The following is a 14,559-nucleotide window of genomic DNA, read 5'->3' on the forward strand; positions in this document are numbered from 1 at the left end:
AAGTGTAATCTTTGAAATGTGTTCACTTAAATATATAATTTGATACTATATTACAAGCTTTTGCAGGACCAATTCTTCAACATCATTGATTCTTATTCTATTGACACTAGATGAGAGGGGCTCCTTATCATTAGTACTACGTGAAAAGACTTATTAACAGTCATTTTCGGATATGTGATATTGGGGATCATTTAACGTTTAGTGATTCAACTTGCGAGAATGGACCTAGGATTCCACAAACCACAACTTTTGTAAATGATATAATGATACTTTTTCGTCAAAGTTGCAATATTCTAGGACTTGAATTTTATTATTCGAGTTATTTCTGGAGCTACTTATGTGTGTAACAAAGGTTAGTATACGAATCTTACATGGAATTTTCTAAATGTAGGACAAGACTTTACAGCACCAATCGTCATACAACTAAACGTTTTGCATTTTCGTCCATTACACATTAAACCTTCTACCTTTAAAAGGGTTAAAGAAAAAACACTAAGAATGGAACAACTTTAATTCATCAAACTGCTTTCGGTTGATTGGTTCCTAATCAGTTCCTATGTGAAAATCCTAACGGGTCCCTGGTTCGGTTACAAACCGGTTCGAAATTGGTTAACCGGTTAGGATTTGCACCTCTAGCCACCGCCCCGCCACCTCCACAACCCCACTCATTGCCACTAGCTAGCCATATGATGCAGCGTACTAATAGAGAATGAAGGTACGTTGATTCTTGGAATACACGTGAAGATCCTTCCGCAAACCCCCAAATTCGACCCAAAAGTCAAGAATTTGAAAATTGATCAATGATCGGTCATAATACATACATAGCATATTAATAGAGTAGCCAAAATAGGTTTGGGCCGAAACAAACAATCAAAGGCCCAACAACAGCCCAAAACAAAACACAAAAACTAGACGAAAAACACAAAAGTGGCCCAAAAGTGTATTTAGAAGCCTTATTTCGGAAAAATAAACGGGTTAACCTGCCTACAGCTAGTTACCAAAACGTGGCCCAAGTTCCAATGGTCGTTTTGACTGGTAGCACGTCTGAAATGGAGGCCCGTAGCCCAAGTTAAGCCCATTTTCGTGCAGCCCTTTTTGAAGCGCGATCTTGGGCCTCCAGAAACATAATGACCCGGTCTTCTACACTTGGGCCCACATCACCATAAAATATAGCTGATGAACCTATTTTGATACTTTTATCTAACAAGACTCATTTCAACTTAACATATTTTGGTCCGCACCCGTTTTAACCATAGACAAATAGCTACTTTTAAAAACGGCCTGTTTTGACGTGAACTCATTTGCTCAGACACTATTGACCAAAACCTGTTTGTGACCAGTCTCCCACCTGAGCCACCCAGTTTGGGAGGCTTATCCAATGCAACCGAGTTATTCTAAGCCAAGTAATATGCTGAAACATTTTTGTCCTAGGTTGAATATAAAAAGATTGTGAAAGCATTATGGAATTTATGGTAGCCCCATGCAGATATTCATTCTGCCACTAGAAATGAATATGGTTCTATTCACCTGTCACAAGGATTAAAGTAGTCACATATTCTCTCATTTCTTTAACGAGTATTTATCATGTTCATCGAGTCCACATACATATCGGATACGCGTGACCTTGACCATATACCTGAATTATTGACCACATGATCGGTTGATCATAGATGATGATTCATAATAATATTCTAATGCAAGTCCTTCACCAAAACAGACAATAAAAAAACAGAAGGATGCATATAGTACTAAATGTACAAAAGCAAAAAGATTCCTATACCAACAGAAGGAAATCAAATACAAAAATAAGAAGATTTGTATGCATCCTTGTATGTAGTAAAGAGCCAACTAATTAGGCCAGTGACAGCCAATGTTGGCTCCACAACCTGCATTGAAAGGAACCTGTGGCCTATAATCAAACAATGGTATCATCACAGATATCCTAGTGTATAGCATACGGGTATGTACACACGAACAACACGCGTTGGTTGTAGAAATCATCCTACAGAAACACACAGCTAGCCAGCTAGAACCTTTGACATTTGTTGAGGACAAAGTACATATGAGGATAACACATGAGAGGCTATTTCTTTTCTAGTGAGATCTAGGACTGGAATATTGGGTGTAGACACCCCTTTTAAGGTTATGTTTATTTGATTTTGAACCCGGTCCCCGGCCCCCGTTATCTGTGTGAAGAGAATAGTTTTCTTCATATAACCCTCCAAGGCAAATGCTACAGAAGGATATTGTACCGACCCGATAAGATGTCACTCGCAAGTAGGCAAATAATGGTTTATGGAGATACGGATCAAGTCCGGTTAAAAATTTGTTTTTTATTTTGTTTAAAGGGGGGGGGGGAGAGTGAATAATAAACTATGCATTTTTCATTAAAAAAACAAATAAATAACAAAAAAAACATAAGGGGCTCTTGGAAACCTTTGCAGTGCTAAACAATAAGAGGTCTGAATGGTTAAGAGATTCTGAGCCAGTAAATGCTGAGTCAATGCTAAGTATGCAAATGTGGTGGTGATTAGTGGAGGTGGTGGGTCGAAGAGGTGGTGCGTGAGTGGTAGACTACGGGTGATGAACACATGTGAAGGGAGGTAAAATTTGAATTCAACATCATGTTGAAGCTTAATAGGTAATAAGGTTGTTGACCGATTCAGAGGTGTCCTTGTGAACCAAACACACTTAATGCTGGCTGATTCAGATTAAGAGGTCACTAAACAGCCCTTAAAACTTATTGTGCTTTCAATCCTATGATTTCTTCAATCCTATGATTTCTTGTGTATGCATAATTGTAGACCACAAACCTTACTCCCAACAATTCTATAGTCTAAATTGCCTACATATATTTAAACAAAAACTAGGTTAGTACACGTGTAGCACACGGGTTACAATAAGTAATTTTTTTAAATAATAACATAATGTGAAATATAAAAAAAAATGTATCACATATATAAAGATATATTATACGGTAAAAAAAATTACACATTACGCAATATGAAAATAAAAAGTTGTTAGAAAATTCATAAATCATAAATTATTTCTTTGTTAGTTTCTAGATCAAAACTTAGTTGTAAATGACTACTTTTTTAAACCAACTCGTGGACCAAAACTCATTCTAATATTAAATTGTTTTGATATTAAAATGTTTGATACTTTAACCGGTTAAAGAAACCCACCCGTTTCGTATTGGTTACTTATAAAAATCTAATACTTATAAATAATGCAATATATTTTATATTAAACAAACTAACATATTTATGATGATATTAATTCTTTTAAGTTAGGATGGAATTAAAAATTGAAAATGAAATATTAAAAGAGAAATGTAATTAATATGAGAGAGATGAGGGAAAATTTTGTAAGGATCAATATAGTGATAGACATGCGCCATTTAGAAAACTTTATTTATTAAATAGTATAGATTAGAGCCCCCCTTTAACCGCCCTGATACTAATTCTTCATACAAGATAAACTTTCAATCCTACTCGCTTTTATGATGCTTATCGAGGCGAATCATTTGAAATTCTTCTTGGTTGGCAATGTTAACCGGCCAACTAGCACGGGCCCACTTTCCCCTCCCTATGTTCTTGGAGCCTATAAAAGACCACATTTGCCAACTATTGACTCATATCAACTCTTTTAAGTGTTCACTTAATAGTTTACCTATCCTTTCGCTATCTACTTTTGTGTTGTGAATATGGCATCTAGCTCAATGTCATCACGTGGGTCGGGTTCATGGACTGCTACTCAGAACAAGGCGTTTGAGAAGGCGCTGGCGGTGTTTGACAAAGATACTCCTGACAGGTGGCATAATGTCGCCAAGGCGGTTGGTGGCAAAACTGCAGAGGAAGTGAAGCAGCATTATCAAGTCCTTGTGGAGGATCTGAAGAACATTGAAAGCGGTCGAGTTCCTTAACCCAACTACCGAACCACTGGATGATCATATATAAGGTAATTACAATATACTATACAATGTGAGTGTTTACACCATACATTAGTGGTTGGTGTAAGATATATATCATATTATAAATGTGGCTCATTGTCTAAAATGCAGTGTGACAAATCTCAAGCATTGATGTGAACAAATAGCTATAATAAAGATGCAACGGTTATCCACGTGGATGCATGCCAGATGTAACTAGATGTTCTTTATGTAATGGAGTGAATTCATACCAATTGTGTGCTTTATTTGCAATTTATGTAATGCAAATGTTTTCTTATTTTCTGGAATTTAATATTTGCCATTTGATTTGCTAATATCATAATATGATGATGAATCTGACAATTCAAATAAGTTAAAAACAATTAAATTAATGTTTACTTCATATGTGATTTGACTTGTTCATGTGTGAATGGTCAAGACACGCGAGTGAACTGAAAAACTACAACAAAACTTGATGATAAGTCATAAACAGTTTTAGTAACCTCAATTTATAATAGAATCGATAAATTTGGAGTTTTTCATATGTTGATCTATCATGAATTCATGATTCACTTTTTTGTTTAAATATAGATCGGTGTAAAGATAATGAGATTATAATAATAAAACGTCAGCAACTACTATATCAGAGATGGAATAATAACTAACAAATAAACATAAGGGATATAAGTGATAAATCAAATGGTAGTAACTATAGTAGATGATAATTAAACTCAGTTAGTATGCGACCCCTTAAACTGAGCGTTCTGAGCAACCGTTTGGTCTACATAGTGCATACATTTTACCTATAAAAAACAAACACAACCTTAGTAATATAACCGTATATCAAAAATAAGAGGCATGTGATCCGTATATCAAAAATAAGAGGCATGTGATGATGATTTGTTGTTGAGAAAGTAATGACAAGATAGCTGACTAGTGCTTGATATTCTTTAACACAATTAGTGATGGTGAACCTCAGACGATGCTTTAAAAAACGTTGTTTTCTTCTATTCTTTTTATCAAAATTGTTCTTATACCTTCATTGTTTTACTCTTCGGTATGATGGTATGTTTTTCTTCCATTCTGACCGCGAGGGAGTATTAAATCACATATATTATAGTTATTTCTACCATAATGAGGAGATAAAATTTGATTAGGTTCGTGTTGTAGGTATTCTTGTATATGGATTAGGATTTCTTTGTAATTATCTCATATCTATTCTTTTGTATTATCTGCATTCCTTCGGATCATTCATTTGCTTGCGTTTGAGTTTTATTCCGGTTTTTAAAATTCAAGGTAGACGCATAATTCTTGCATATCATTGCTCCATTTGTTCATACTTTAAAATTCAGGGTGGTGCCTGATTGGTAAAAATAGAAAGAAAGTTGAAAAGGAAAAAATACAAAATGGTTTGGTCCATAGGTGCAATAATGTCTTATATCATATAGAAGAATAAGGGAATATATACTGTAGAAGATGTGGACCAAATCTCTGTAGTCTGCAAGAAGAAGACTGTTTGTTTTTAAACGTTTGTAAACTACTAAAATAATTGGAGGTGGTGTACGAACTGTGGTGGTGGGTGGTGGACAATTGGTGGTAGGTGGTGGAGAATGATGGGTGGTGGTAGTGGACGGTGGGTGGTGGTGGCAGACAATGGGTGGTGGGGGCGGACGGTGGGTGGTGATGGACGACAATGGGTGTTGGTCCCGTGAAGAAAGTTTGAAGAAGTTGGATATTAGCTTATTTTTTAAGACCTTAAAAGCATTTTTCATGGCTTATTATAAAAAACAAACTATCTTCAAAGGCTTATGTTTGCGCGACCGCATTAAGCAAAAACTAACTCAAGTAACGGCGATGAAATCCTCCTATTGGAACATGATCGAAAGAAAGAAACGCAAGGTGGCGATTTTACTCTGTTTGTTGGGGTGTGTAGGCAAGAGATCTTACAAGTAACACAAGAATAAAAAACACAGAGACGCATTTTATCTTGGATTAATTCAAGAGCACCATCTAATTAAGTGGACGTATTTGACGGTGGAGCAAAGAAGTGAGTGTCTTAGAGCAATGTGTTAAGGGTTATAGCTAAGCAAAGCAATTGAAACCAAAGTAGTAAAATACTTATAACCGAAATGGTGGAGAGGATCCCCAAATTATGTTACAGTGTATATGCAAAATAATAGTGCTACGAATCAAAGATAACATACTAGATTTGGAATTACTGCAGGCATACATTGTTTTGTCAAAGGTTTACTTAAAAGATTACCACCATTATCAAAATGTGAGAAAAGGCACAATGAGATGGATGTCGAAGAAGGGAGTGCCAAAGCAAATGCGAGTTGATGGTAGCATAGCATTGTGACAAGAGTATATATGGTGCTACCTATCAAGTGTGCGATATCCGGTATAACCTATCCAAGTCTGAATAGACAAACGAGAGTAGGAGAAAAAACTTTGGGATGGATGATCAATAAGGTGTGGGTTGATATGGAAATCACATGATAACCGATATGAGAGATGCTTAGAGCCATATTATTGCCAACAATCACTCGTTGCATACCTAGATACGGTGTTGCATCTCTAGCAATGTCCATTTTGGTGTTATGTGGATCGTTTGACTAACTTGCAACTATCCGAAACATTGGTCGTTGGTCCAAAATGAGATCCGAAAAAGGTTAAAGGAGTCAGACCCGGTTGATGATGAAAAATTTATTGGGACAGAAATCCAAATAATTGGTTGCAAGTCCACCAAAGTTAAGCACAAGCCCACTGTTGGCTTACAAAAATGTTTTGTAGAACTTTTGGACTAGAGGCAAAGCCTTTTAAAAGCTGGTTTGAGAGAGGGGGAGGTCTTGGGTTCAAGTTCCACAAACGACATAGATTAAAAGAAATTTTCAAATGAAAAAACCGTATAGGTTTATTAATTTTATGATACTTTTAAACACACCAACAGAAATTATTTAAAATCCCACTCCCGTTCCTTTTTATATTATTGCAGGTTATATAGCAGGTAGTGTTCTAAATAATATTACCGAATCATGCTATCACTTTCAGATTCAAACAAATAGAGGAGTTGCAAGAACTAGTATTACTTCCAGATATTGTCCACTTTTGAACGCCAAACGCACACCCACCTGCTCAGCCACCCCCTCAAAATCTTCTCCTAAAATAGTAAAATCCACCTGATTTTCACTTTGTGGGACTCGTGCGAGCACTAATTTGATGGAGATAAACACCATGTGCCACTAAGCCAAGAGGCGATTGGCATAAATTTTGATAGTTAACAGTAAATACAGGTTAAATACAAGTTTTTGAGTTCAAGGTTTGTATGAAGTCAATCAAGAATCTCATAACTTCCCACAAGTTGTCACTCACTGCGAACTGTAGAAACAGGTACTAGTCCAAAATCCCCTCACATACATCATACCATATGAACATCACTATTACGCATAGCCTTTAATAAAACATGTGTGACAAAATCATCAGGTCGAAGTGCATGCTGCAACAACTTACGCTAATTCGCTAATCAGAAACCACCCTTTGTAGGGGCAATGAACTCTCAACTCCCTTGTTATCAGCACTCTTTTGTACAACAACCTTAGACATTCCAAACATCTACAATACACATCATTGTATAAATATTAAGCATCTTAGTTTTAAAAGGTGCTAAGCAAAACACATAAGGGGGGGGGGGGGGGGGGCAAACATGAAACATTGTTGTAAGTAAAGTTTATTTGGTGGTACATAGACGAGCCTCGTGATATTTTAAACCAAGTTAAGCATTGAACATAGGGTTTATTTGAGGAACAAACCTTAGAAATGGTCTTTTGGAAGCATGTTTTATGTTCGGCCATGGAAGCATGTATGAACTCGTCAATGTGATCTTTCACATCCTGCAAGAAAATTGCATCTTCTGATTTCTTCCTTCTACATGAAGTCATGACTGGAGCAGAAGCAGAAGGAACAGATTCTTGACTTTTTTCGGCTGCCATTGTTGGCTTTATGCTAAATGCACAGTTTTTGCCTTAATTTCTATACACCAAAAAAAAAGACACAAAATTCATGTAAAAAGGGTGTACAAAACTTCAATTTGTATACATATTCACTGTTATTTATAAATTCTACTCTATGACTTATGAAACCTAAAAGGGTGATGCTAAACATATGCATTCTGGAATCCTAAAGGTGTAAACGAGCTGAGCCCAAACTCGACTAGGCTTGAGCTAGGCACATTTTAATCAAGGAACGCTTGAGCCCAACTCGTTTCAAGCTCTTTTTCTAATGCTCAAGTTCGACTCGTGAGTTGCTTTTCAAGCTCGAGCTTTGTTCTAGTTTATTATTTATTGGTGAATTCATATACATTGTCAGTTATCATTATAAATCTATTAGTTATAATGCTTATATATAGTATAATATATTTTAAGTTATCTTTATTATAATTTACTTATATATGTATAAATATACAAGTAAAGGTTATATAAATAAATAATAGGTTGGTTATATAAATAAATAATAGGTTCGTTTAGGCTTGCAAGCTAGCTCAACCTTGACTAACAATCCAAGATAAGTGAATCTCGGACTTGTTTATTAAACAAGCTTATTTTTATAATTGGCTCCGGCTTGAGCTCTTTTAAGATCGAATCGATTGATTTCGTTTATTAAACAAGCTTATTTTAATCGATTGAGCTACAGAAGGTGGTCCACAGTAACTCGCAGAGCCCGAGGAACCAAGGATTAATATTTAGTAGAATAGGCTTTGCGATTCAAAAGGGGATAGCGGTGCAGCTTGTTGCTCGCTTAATCATTATCCAGATGTAGCCTCGGTTTGTGTTATATAAAATAATAAAAATTAAAATTGACTTCAAATTCTAGAAATCCTACAAATATATGATCCGAAAACACCAAATTACTTCATATGTTAGGAGAGATTAGATAATTACACGCCTTATTCAAGAAAATTAAATCAACGTTTGGTACTATGAACCCGGTCTTCAGTTTTGTTAGGTTTTTTCTTTTGGTTCACGAAAAGGTGAAGCATGCCCTCTATACGACAGCGTTTCAATTTAGCTACGTGGCGTGATCGGTCCGAGATGGGCCGGGCCCATTATCTAATATATTTCATGTAAATGATTTTTTTAACTACTCTCACGAATAAAAGCCCGGCTACTCAGGGTAGCCCCGATGGTAAAAAGTGACGGTGCGACACTGTATGCTCGCGATCGCAGACGGCGTTAAGTAGCCCGGGCCCACATCTTTGGTTCCGGGAAAAACTCGTCGTTCAAATACCCACTGCAATAAAACGCGATTGTGATCGGATTCGAACTTGAGACCTTCGACTCAAACCTTCACTTCCCTTCAATGCTAGTTGAGCTGAAGCTCATTAGTTATAAAAAAGTTGAATAGTTATTTGGATTATCTGATCATTTGTATTCCATCTTTAGAAGAAAACCTCATAGTTTAATCATCAACCATTTTTTTATGGAAACTCAAACCTCCCTTTTAAGTCTTTGCCTATAAATGATTTAATATGACATAGGGGTGTGAACGGTTCGGTTTGGTTCGGTTATTAGCATTAACCCAACCTAACCAGTCGGTTATCGGTTCAGTTCGGTTAATTTTGGTTAATAACTCATATCAAACTTTGGCTAAAATTTTGCTTAAAATACAAGAAATGAATGCATGACTACTTAAAATGAATATATAAATATATGAAATTGAGATATTAGTGCATGAAATGGAGATGATATAAATGCATGAAAATGATAGTATTAAACTATTAATACATATAATACATGAAATAGAGGGGAAAAAAATTGAAAATACTAAAAAATAAAGAGTTCGGTTCGGTTTTCGGTATCGGTTCTGTTTTGTCGGTTTTCGGTTCGGTTTTGGTTAACGATTCGGTTATTGCTCACCCCTAATATGACTTACATTGGAAACCCTAAAAATTAACGTGTAATTTGTTGAGAGGGAAGTTATTGTTATAGACATACAGTTCATGGACGGATGACCATATGAGCGGGTCAGTGGATGAAGACCTCAATTTTACAAAACCAGAAAGAGTGATAAACAATCCATTATATAAGATTAATTAATTATTGAGTTAGTAATTTCGAGATTTTCATTATTCGAATTGACGGGTTAGACTTATTTATTTATAATATTATAAACAACATTTTCACTATGTTTTAACAGGTTGGAAATTTTAATGAAGGAATATATAATTTCATAACTTGTTTTAAGAATATTTATATTATTTGTTTTTATTTTTTAGAACCGTCGACTTTATTGTATTTAGGCTCGCACTCTTTAAATTTGGAGAGCCAACAACTCTAGCCAAACTATGTTGTTTTAACCGGGCTCACGTTGGCTTTGAGAGTTTGGCTTGGGCGTTCCCCGAGAAACCATACTGTCGGCTGCCACTTGACAGTCGTTGTGTCACCACAAGAGCAGAACTCTCTAACCTAACACACGGCTGGATGAAGTCTATCTCAAATATTTCGTTGTCAATATCTACCAAAAGTGACATAAGTAAGATTTAAACTTGAGTTTTAATTGAATAACCCAATCCTCCTACTATTAGGTCACACAACTAGGGGATTGTTTTAAGAATATATAAATTTCACAACTTTTGCCTGAAATAATATTATATTCTTGAACAGACATTTTTAATTGGTTGTCAATGCAATTCATACCTTTTCCATTTTCATCGCCACAAATTGCCGTTCTGTCTGCTTCAATCAATTGTCACATTATTCCCACATATGCAACTCCGTTCATCCTCGACACTAAAGTTGCGGCAGCAAGATTTTTGGATTTATTATTATTATTATGATCATTATTATTTTCTCAAATTTATATTCCACATGTTCTGTTGGTATCTATTTATCTGCAGATTGTGTGTATGTGGGGTGGGGTGGGGTGGGGTGGGGTGGGGTGGGGTTCTTGTGTCTGGTCAAGTGCAAAGGTTAAAAAAAAATAGAGGTAACTTGATTTGCATCCTTCTGAGTTCTAATCAACACCAAAATGCAATTTGCGGCCCATTACCATGAAAATGAGTTTTGCTACAATAATTTAGAAGACATAAAATAAAGACTTTTCCCTAGTAATTAATGTTTAGATTGGAATACAATCAAGTTATCAACCATTTATTGAAAGGCCGTGAATAATTGAATATGCAAACACCCCATGTGCATAAAGCTAAAACGTGCTAAGTAATTTATTTTCACATTTACTTGTATTTTATCTCATGGTTTCACAAAAAAATATAGTAAAAAAATAATAATAAAGAAAAAAACAAAACAAAACAGTTGGATGGATTAAGTGTTAGCCAGACATTGACGGGAACACTGGACGCTCATGCCGGGTACCGGAAAATATTCATCCCTATCAGGCTATCACGATCAAGGTTGCGATTGTTCCGAAGATTTAATAATTATTATTTATTATTAATAAAAGGTGAAATATATTTTATCATTATCAAAAAGCTTTTTTCTGAATTAAATTGTTGAAACATGGTTTAAAGATGAATGAGACAAAAAAAAAAGATGTATACTTATGTGGTTTTGGAACGTAAAAGATGAATAGAAAAAATCTGATGTGATAGTGAATATGATGAAAGAGAGTTTCGTGATAAGAATTGCAAAGAATGACAAGGAGAGGGGACACCCTTCACCCTTAGCTAACAAGTATTAAATCACGAAATCACATTTTTATACGTATAATCTATTACACTGTATAACAATTAGGGAATTTGTCTCTAGTAGTTTCCTATTGAGTGTATTTATATCACGTTTTTATATATTTTTATATAATTCCAAGTATACGTAGCAACGAGAATATTTTTATGTTTGTTTAGATTGAAGTTTCCTTCATAAATTATGTTTTTCACCGTTACAACATGTTTATTCTTTTTTAGTTCATCATTATTTATTTTTCTATAGATGTTACCTTTTTTGTACACCTATTAACTTTATCAAGTGGTAACACTTTTGGTACTTGACACTAAACACGATATTAGTTTTTTAACTGATGATAATTTTATCATTGACAATAATAGTTTATGCGTATGTACATGTGTTTATGTGAGTGTTGCATTTATTGCAATGTAATACGCACTTACATTGTTTATTAAAAATGCATCGATCTTGAACATGGTTTATATCAAAGTGAATCTACATGAAATATAATAATATCTTTATTGTTTGTTAATGATTATTATAATTACACATTTACACCGATGTAGCTAAATCCAATAATCTTAATTAATTAAACTGATATATCATCAAAATTTATTTTATTTATTTTGTTCGGTCTATAATAATTCCGTCTAAACGTATATTTCCGTATAAGTGGAATACACATGTTAATAAACAAGTAAGCATTTTAAATACTTAAAAAGAAAAGGTAATAAGTAATATGAAAATACTTATTATTCAGTAATAGTTAAATCTTCTTCTAGATAATTGGTGGGTTCCATGACGTATTGCGGAACAAATACTTATTATTATAATAATTTAAATTAGTTTATCCCAAATAAAGAAAATCTAGACTAAACTTACTAAAACTGAATACATGTTTATGTGTTGTGAAAAAAAGGATTAATGACAAAGTTTTCATAGTTATAACTTTTAACTACCATATATTTTTCGATGACGTTTTTATTTACATGCGATTTTTTTCTATGGATTTTCAGAGACGGCTGGTTAATTTACTAGTGATAAACAAGTGATCTTTTAGTTTCTACAATGAGTAATGACTATATGAGACATTGGTTTTTTGTTGCTTCTTTTTTACATCCATCTAAATTTTGTTATTATATGCTTAATTTTCAAAATTTTGTTACTATAATATACATAAATGATAATATGTAAATAGCTTATAACTTTTATGTTATATATATAACTAGCTTTAGAAACCCGTGTATTACACGTGATAAATTAATGTATAAATTGCAATGAATAATTTAATAATAATAAAAATAATAATTAAGTCTCTTTATATTATGTAAAAAAATATACTACAAATATAGTCGTTTAATATCATCAAATATATTTGAGTTTTAAATCGAGAATGAGTTGTTTTACCATCGATATACAATGATGAAACAATGCCACTGGAAACAACATTTAAACCAATGAGGTCTTTCGATGTGAAAGATGTAGCTAATGTTTTTCACAAAAATGTTATACATTCCATACATGGCCATAGACAAAAAAACACCAAATTTTCCTTTTTTAATAGCTTTCATGTTGTCCTTATAATGCAGTTGTTCAACTATTACAATTGTCTTATAATAAATATAAAAAATAGAAAATTTGTTTATGATTTTTAAGACTGTATATTTGTAAAAGAATTATTATAGTTTTATTCGATATGAAGATGTCTCAAAAAATTAAATATTAATGTACTCTTTAAACATAAACTCTTTCAATTTTAAAGAAAATATATTTGTGACACGTAATTATTATATTAATATTTTTTTGTATTAAGTATGTTTATAATATATAATTTATGACATTAATAATTAAATAATGGAGATTGACCAATTAATACAATATGCTGAATTTATAATCAATATTGTATTTAGAACATAGATTTTTTTTTTCTTTTCTTTTCCATCAATAGAAGAGAAGTGATTTTAAAGGGAATTTAATAATGAGAATTAATCTTAAAATGCCATGTGTCCAGAATTATTTTCTTTTATTAGTATAGTTGATGGATGTGATCAGTTAACTTCTCCAATGGGCCATCTATCTTCTGCCGAAATCCGATATGAAGCTTTGTTGGTGGAGAAAAAAAAGAAAGAAAGAGACATTGATCTGTCCAGCAGTGTGGACAAGTGGACAACTGCGAATGACAGAAGATGCTCACATATAGACACGACTTCACTAAAAATTACCTGATGAAAAAAATCATTATTTACATAATCAGAACAAATTAAAACTTTAATATATCGTTAGTAAATTTATAGGTTTAATTTCTGTAGTAGTAAAACGTATAGAGTTGACTTAGTATCGACGGACATTAACTTTTTATCTGTTTGATGCTCTTTACTTTATGGCTTCAAACCAAACACAGCTGAAAATTCAAAGGTGAATTAAATCTGAGGTACCTACCTTTGTAGTTTGACTAAAATAAAATATGTATGAAAAATTTATGTAAAAGGACTAAATTCTATTCTAAAAGCAATAAAGCATGGATGAGAATAAATTACTTTATGTAAAAGAACATGGATCATCTATTTTATTTATTGTCACAAGTGGATTCTACCTATTTTATTTATTTTCACTATCTAGAAAATAAATGAAAATATTCCTTTTAGTTGTAAAATGATTCTTTTAATTTGCAAAAATGACTAAAAGCCAACTAACATGTTATCTAAAAAGTTTATAACAGATCGTTTCCAACACATAAATACTATTTAAAAAAAAAAGTATAAAATAATAAAAAGTTGGCTCATTGTGTGCTTAAATCCTTTTACCCATCTGGCCACACATATGATTTAATACTGAAATACTATATGTTTGGTGACACAAATATGAAGTAAAGTACCTACATATCAAACCTCTTTTTAAGCCTTCCATGCTATAATCTTTTACTTCCATCAAACTCTTTTTCATCTCCGCCGT

General features: G+C 33.4%; 1 pseudogene across 1 annotated transcript; it reads left to right on the forward strand.

Moving 5' to 3' along the window:
- Positions 1-3,631: 3,631 nt before the first annotated feature.
- LOC143550811 (protein RADIALIS-like 1 pseudogene) lies at positions 3,632-4,268 on the forward strand (annotated as a pseudogene). Its single transcript, XR_013138389.1, has 2 exons — positions 3,632-3,960; positions 4,064-4,268. The product of XR_013138389.1 is annotated as a protein RADIALIS-like 1 pseudogene (transcript).
- Positions 4,269-14,559: the final 10,291 nt, after the last annotated feature.

The sequence above is a fragment of the Bidens hawaiensis genome, unplaced genomic scaffold (genome assembly GCF_021521415.1).
Source record: "Bidens hawaiensis isolate Kalapana, Puna unplaced genomic scaffold, B.hawaiensis_p1.1 tig00016189_1, whole genome shotgun sequence".
NCBI lineage: Eukaryota > Viridiplantae > Streptophyta > Magnoliopsida > Asterales > Asteraceae > Bidens > Bidens hawaiensis.